Source organism: Leptonychotes weddellii, chromosome X (genome assembly GCF_054177405.1).
Source record: "Leptonychotes weddellii isolate Sample4059 chromosome X, ASM5417740v2, whole genome shotgun sequence".
Classification (NCBI taxonomy): domain Eukaryota; kingdom Metazoa; phylum Chordata; class Mammalia; order Carnivora; family Phocidae; genus Leptonychotes; species Leptonychotes weddellii.
In genome coordinates, this window is record NC_138385.1 from 28,720,529 (window position 1) to 28,727,371 (window position 6,843).

Consider the following 6,843-nt stretch of genomic DNA (forward strand, 5'->3'; position numbering starts at 1 on the left):
ATCTCACCACTTCTCTCCACCTCCATCATTACCATCTTGATTCATGCCAACATCATTTCTTACCCTGATTATTGACATAGCTTCCTAACCAGTCTTCGTAGTTCTGCCATGGCTCTTGGTCTCGTCACCACACAGAAGCTAAAATGAGGCTTTTAAAACATTAGTCAGCTGCTCGGCAAATGATGTCCTTTCCTAGTTTTGTGAACATCTCACCATTAGAATCTTACTGAGAGGCAGAGCCTGTCTCCCATTGCAAACCAAGAAAATTTCCAAGAAACTGAGCAAAAACATATGACCTAGACTTGGCCTGCATGGAAGCTGGTATTTGTACAACACAGAAGCTGGGCCAGGGTAGATTTCATTCTGGCCACAACAGCCAGTCCCTAGGGCCAACAATGGTAGTGGTATGATTCCAGCATCAGCATATGGCGCTGGTGGGCTCATCAGATTAATTTTGAGGTATGATTTTAGAGACAATTCTGAATTTCTTTTTTTTTTTGTAAAGATTTTCTAATTTATTTATTTGACAGAGAGAGAGAGAGCACATAAGCAGGCAGAACAGGAGGCAGAGGGAGAGGGAGAAGCAGACTCCCCGCTGAGCAGGGAGCCTGATGCGGGACTCGATCCCAGGACTCTGGGATCACGACCCAAGCCAAAGGCAGTTGCTTAACCAACTAAGCCACCCAGGCACCCCACGATTCTGAATTTCTAGCCATTCTTGGTTCCTGTCCTTTTTCTTGAGCCTGATTCTCTAGAGTCTGTAGCTATTTCTTGAGCTACCCAAGCGACTTTCAATAAATTCCTTCCATTCATAAGGCAACCAGAGTTAGTCCCATTCAACTAAGAACCCTGTTACTATGGGTATGAATAGAACATCCAGTATAAGAGAAGAAACACATGGAGTTTTGCTTTAGTATTGGCCACCATATACTAACTGACAAACCGGATTGAAACAAGGGAAATCAACTAAATTTGCGAGGAGATTTAAATCATGTCATGTGAGGCATTATTGCAGAAATTGTAGATGTTTAAGCCTGTGGAAATCTCAGGGGACCGAAATTGTTTAAAAAAAAAAAAATCCTGGGAAGAGGGAGTGAATTTGTTATTTTGTGCAGCGCTAGAGGGCAGCACTAGCTCAAGTTACAGGAAAATTGATTTCTGTACTATATAGAGACATTCCAATAGTTAAACTACAATAATTGGACAAAACTACAGCAATGAGATAAACTGCCTTGAACTGAGGTATTGACACTGGAAGCCCTGAAGCAGGAACTAAATTACTGGCTACTTCAATGGGTTACATTCAGTGACCTCTGAGGTTCCTTCTAAATCTGAGGCTGCAGAAAAACAAACACCTGGTGACTTCTTTGGCCAATGAGTACAGTCACATGATTTAGAGACCGCTATCAGTCTGGCAGGTTTCTTTTTTTATTTTTCTTTTTTAAGATTTTATTTATTTGAGAGAGAGAGAGGCAGAGAGAGAGAGAAAGAGCATGAGCAGTCAGGGGAGAGGGAGAAGCAGACTCCCTGCTGAGCAGGGAACCCAATGTGGGGCTCAATCCCAGGACACCCCAGGATCATACCCTGAGCTAAAGGCAAACACTTAACCCAGTGAGCCACCCAGGCATCCCATGTTTCCAAAATAATAGGTAGGAATTATAATAAAAGAAAAAATAGATAATCATTCCCATGTAGAGAAGTGAGACCAACATAGATTTTATGTACCTAGAATGGAAATTAAGCACTATGATATTCTAGTGCAAAATTAGGTATTAATTTACATGTACTTGGGGTGCCTAGGTGGCTCAGTGAGTTGAGTGTGTACCTTCGGCTCAAGTCATGGTCCCAGGGTTCTGGGATGGAGTCCTGCTTCGGGCTCCCTGCTGAGTGGGGAGCCTGCTTCTCCCTCCCTCCCAGCTCAGTGTGCTCATGCACGCACTCTCTCTCTCCATCTCTCTCTAATAAATAAATAAGATTTTTAAAAATTTACATATGCTTAACTGTTCTTTCCTTGGCAGATTTCTCTGGCAAAATACCATAGCAAGTTATTTTGATTTAAAAGTTAAGTGCTTTAAGGAAAGAGTTCTATCATAATGGTTTTTTAAAAAAATTTTTTTTATTTTTAAGTAATCTCTACACCCAACATAGGGCTCGAACTCACAACCCTGAGACCAAGAATCGCATGCTCTTCCGAATGAGCCAGCCAGGCACCCCTGTTATAATGCTCTTAACAGATATTTTGGGGAATACAATGATTCCTATTACTTGTGTTAAACAACAAAATTCAACCGAGTAAATTTAAAGATCGAATTGGCATTATTTATTGATTCATGAATTGGGAAGAACCCCACCTAGCAGATAGAAAGGACCTCCAAAGAACTATAGGAAAGGAGAGGTTTTTAATTCAGAAAAGGAAGTTTATTAGCAAAGAAGGCATTGTTTCAGGCAAGTTTGCTTTCCTAAGGAAGGGGTCTAAAGGCGTATTTCCACACTAGTGCTGACTAAGTAATTCCAGGTCAACTGGTTAACGATTATGTTCCTGGAAGAGTCTGAAACCGCAATTAGATTAGGTATTAAGTCTCAATTTGGTGACGTGGGGCATAGCATTAGTGACTCCATTTTGGTTGTCTCTTTCTTAACAATCCCCGGCGCCTTTGATCAAACGCTCAGCTAAGCTGAGAGATGTGACCAAATTTTAAGGCATTAGTGCCACTTTCAGCAACCTCTCAAGTTCTGTTACTTTCTGTTGATTCTTGGTGTGGTACTCAGAGGTCACAACAATTTTGCTGACACAGGTCACAACTTCAGGCTCACAATTTTGCAGTTGGTCATTTCCTTCACCCTTTTCTGGCATTCCAGTTTTAGGGACGTCCTTTTTTTGGTGGTTAGCAGCTGCAAACATGCATTTAAAACGTTTGAGAGAACACAGCACACCAGGGAGATTACTATGATTATTACAATCAGGATAATTACTGATGTCTGGAGTGCACTTCAAAGCCATAGTCTCCGAGGCCCAAGCCAATTAAAATCAAATAAGTCAAAGAAAGACCCCATTGAAGGAGTCACCTTTTTAAGCCAAGTGCTTTGCTCAGTGACCTTAAATAACTAAGTTTCAACTTCCCCAGAAGTGTTAATCCAGGTGCAGCATGTGGTATTGGCTACAGCACAGACACGTCCTTGTTCAGCTAAAACATAATCAAGGGCTATCCTACAATCAAGAATTTGGGCCAGAGGGGCGCCTGGGTGGCTCAGCCGTTCAGCGTCTGCCTTCGGCTCGGGTCATGATCCCAGGGTCCTGGGATCGAGCCCTGCATCGGGCTCCTTGCTCAGCAGGGAAGCCTGCTTCTCCCTCTCCCACTCCCCTGGCTTGTGTTCCCTCTCTCTCTGTCAAAAAATAAATAAATAAATAAAAAAGAATTTGGGCCAGAGAGTCCAAGGATTTTTGTCACATTGCTGTTGCATTAGCAACAGATTCTGTAACATTTTCAAGGATCAAGGAGATGTTCCTGATCATAGCCTTATTTACCTTTATTCCTCAACAGGGAAGTGGGGACCTGTCAAAGGGAGCTAATTTTAATTCACAAGGGCCTCTGGTACAGCCATATGGGTAAGAAAATGTAAGGTCTATAGACCACACAGGTGGTTTTATTCTGGTTACCTCTGCTTTGTTTCCCTTTCTTTTTTTTTAAGATTTTATTTATTTATTTGAGAGAGAGACAGAGAGCACGAGCAGGCAGAGGGAGATGGAGAGGGAGAAGCAGATCCCCCACTGAGCCGGGAACCTGATGTGGTTCTGGACCCTGAGAACCAGGACCCTGAGAACATGACCTGAGCCGAAGGCCAACACTTAACTGTCTGCGTCACCCAGGCACCCTTGTTTCCCTTTCATTGCGTGGAGCCTAGACTAAAGCTTCCCTGGGTTTGGGGTTGTTTTTTGTTTGTTTGATTTTTTTTAAAGATTTTATTTATTTATTTGACAGAGAGAGATATAGCGAGAGAGGGAACACAAGCAGGGGGAGTGGGAGAGGGAGAAGCAGACTCCCTGCAGAGCAGGGAGCCCGATGCGGGGCTCGATCCCAGGACCCTGGGATCATGACCTGAGCAGAAGGCAGTTGCTTAATGACTGAGCCACCCAGGCGCCCCTGGGTTTGGAATTGTTAACTAGGGATAGGGAAATGGACCTCCAGGTGAGGCAGTATGACACAATAGTGAGATGGCTGAGTTTGTTCTAAAGAAAACTGAAGCAGAAGCATTTTGCAAGTCCAACAGTGTTTGGAGGTTGGATTGCCCTCTTTAGCAATTGCCTAGGAGATACAGATGATGCCATTATCTTTTCAGGCCGATGACAGAGTAAAGGAAAGTAAGAGAAAAAGAAAGGGTTTCATGTTTAGTTAAAGTATGAAGTCTTGATCCAGAGTCTTGGGAGGAAGCAGTCTACCTTGAAGTCAGCTATTTCTTTTTCTACCCAATTTGATTTTGAAGATTTCAACTGGTGTGGAGGGGTAGATATCAGGTGGAGACTTCTTTAGCTGTGAAATACATATCCAAGGTTCAGGTCCCTGAAATTTAGCTGCCATCTGGTTAATGAGGAAGACCTGGTCTAGTCCTTTCCAAGGAAATTCAAGGGTAGTCTTTGTCTGGAGTGATTCTAAACTGGAAGGGTGGGAGAAAATTGGAAATATTAGTTTGAAAAGTTGTAGCCAGATATTTGAGGAAACCAGAAGAATTCAGAACCCAGTCCAGTTATAGGTATATAAAAAAACCTTAAGGCAATTAATAGGATTAGAATCTAATATTTAAAAAGTGCTAACATAATTTCTCTTTCTATAATTAAGCTGCCCCTTTTTTATCAAAGATAATTGTTTACACTAAATTTGCTATGATTATTCACATAAATGCAACAAGAATACTGATTGACCATATATGCTCTTTTTTTTTTTTAAAGATTGATTTATCTGGGATGCCTGGGTGGCTCAGATGGTTAAATGTCTGCCTTCGGCTCAGGTCATGATCCCAGGGTCCTAGGATCAAGTCCCACGTCAGGCTCCTTGCTCAGCAGGGAGCCTGCTTCTCCCTCTGCCTGAAGCTTCCCCTGTTTCTGCTCTCTCTCTCTTAAAAATAAATAAATAAAATCTTTATTTTTTTATTTTTATTTGTAAAATAAAATCTTTAAAAAAAAAGATTTATCTATTTTACAGATGGAGAGAGTAGGAGGAGGGGCAAAGGGAGAGGGAGAGAGAGAGAACCCCAAGTAGACTCCCTGCTGAGCAAGGAGTCCGATGTGGGACTCGATCCTAGGACCCTGGGATCATGACCTGAGCTGAAATCAAGAGTCAGATGCTTAACCAACTAAGCCACACAGGCACCCCTAAGCTCTTTTTAAGGCTGCTTTGCTGAAGCAAAGTACCAGGCTGATTTATCCAAAAGGCACATTGGCTTCATAAAGTGAAACGTAGTTTTTTAGAACTTGCTATTCATATTTGAGTCTGCACACATCTCTGTCAAATATGACATTTCAAAACAAATACGACATTTCAGTCAAAGCCTCGGTAATATAACCGATGTTTTTAATTGTGTCCTGTTACAAGAACAGATTCTTTTTTTTTTTTTAATATTTTATTTTTTATTTGAGAGATTAAGCAAAAGCTTGGGGGGGGCGTGAAACAGAGAAAGAGGGAGAAGCAGACTCCCCACTGAGCAGGGAGCCTAATGCTGGGCGAGATGTCAGGACCCTGAGATCATGACCTGAGTCAAAGGCTTAACCGACTGAGCCACCCAGGTACCCCAGGAGAACAGAGTCTTACTGAATTTATGTAAATAACTACTTTGCCATAAAAAGACAAGAATTTCTGGATTCTGGGGTGCCTGTGTGGCTCAGTTGGTTAAACATCCAACTCATGATTTCGGCTCAGGTAATGATCTCGTGGGTCATGGGATCCATTCCTGCACTGGCTTCTGCAATTCTGCTTAGGATTGTCTCTCTTCCTCTCACTCTGTCCCTCCCCCCAACTCACGTGCACTCTGTCTTTCTTTTTTTTTTTTTTAAAGATTTTATTTATTTTTTAGAGAGCGAGCGAGAGAGAAACAGCATGAGAGGGGAGAGGGTCAGAGGGAGAAGCAGGCTCCCCGCTGAGCCGGGAGCCCAATGTGGGACTCGATCCCAGGACCCCGGGATCATGACCTGAGCCGAAGGCAGACGCTTAACCATCTGAGCCACCCAGGTGCCCCTGCACTCTCTCTTTCTAAAATAAATAAATAAATCTTTTTTTTAAAGATTTTATTTATTTATTTGTCAGAGAGAGAGTGAGCACAAACAGGGGGAGCGGCAGGCAGAGGGAGAAACAGACTCCCAGCTGAGCAAGAAGACCGAAGTAGGACTCAATCCCAGGACTCTGGGATGGTGACCTGAGCTAAAGACAGACATTTCACCAACTGAGCCACCCAGGCACCACTCCACTTTAAGAAGTTTTTAACATTTTTATAGGGCTGGTTTAGTGGTGATGAACTTCTTTAACTTTTGTTTGTATGGGAAACTCTCTCTCCTTCAATTCTGAATGATAACCTTGCCAGGTAAAATATTCTTGCTTGTAGGTTTTTTCCTTTCAGCACTTTGAATATCTCCTGCGACTTCTTTCTGGCCTGTAAAGTTTCTTTTTTTCTTTTTTTTAAGGTTTTATTTATTTATTTGAGGGAGAGAGACAGAGATAGTGACAGAGATAGCAGGAGTGGGGACAAGAGGTAGAAGCAGGCTTCCCGCTGAGCAGGGAGCCCAACACAGGGCTCTATCTCAGGACCCTGAGATCATGACCTGAGCCGAAGGCAGATGCTTAACCAACTGAGCCA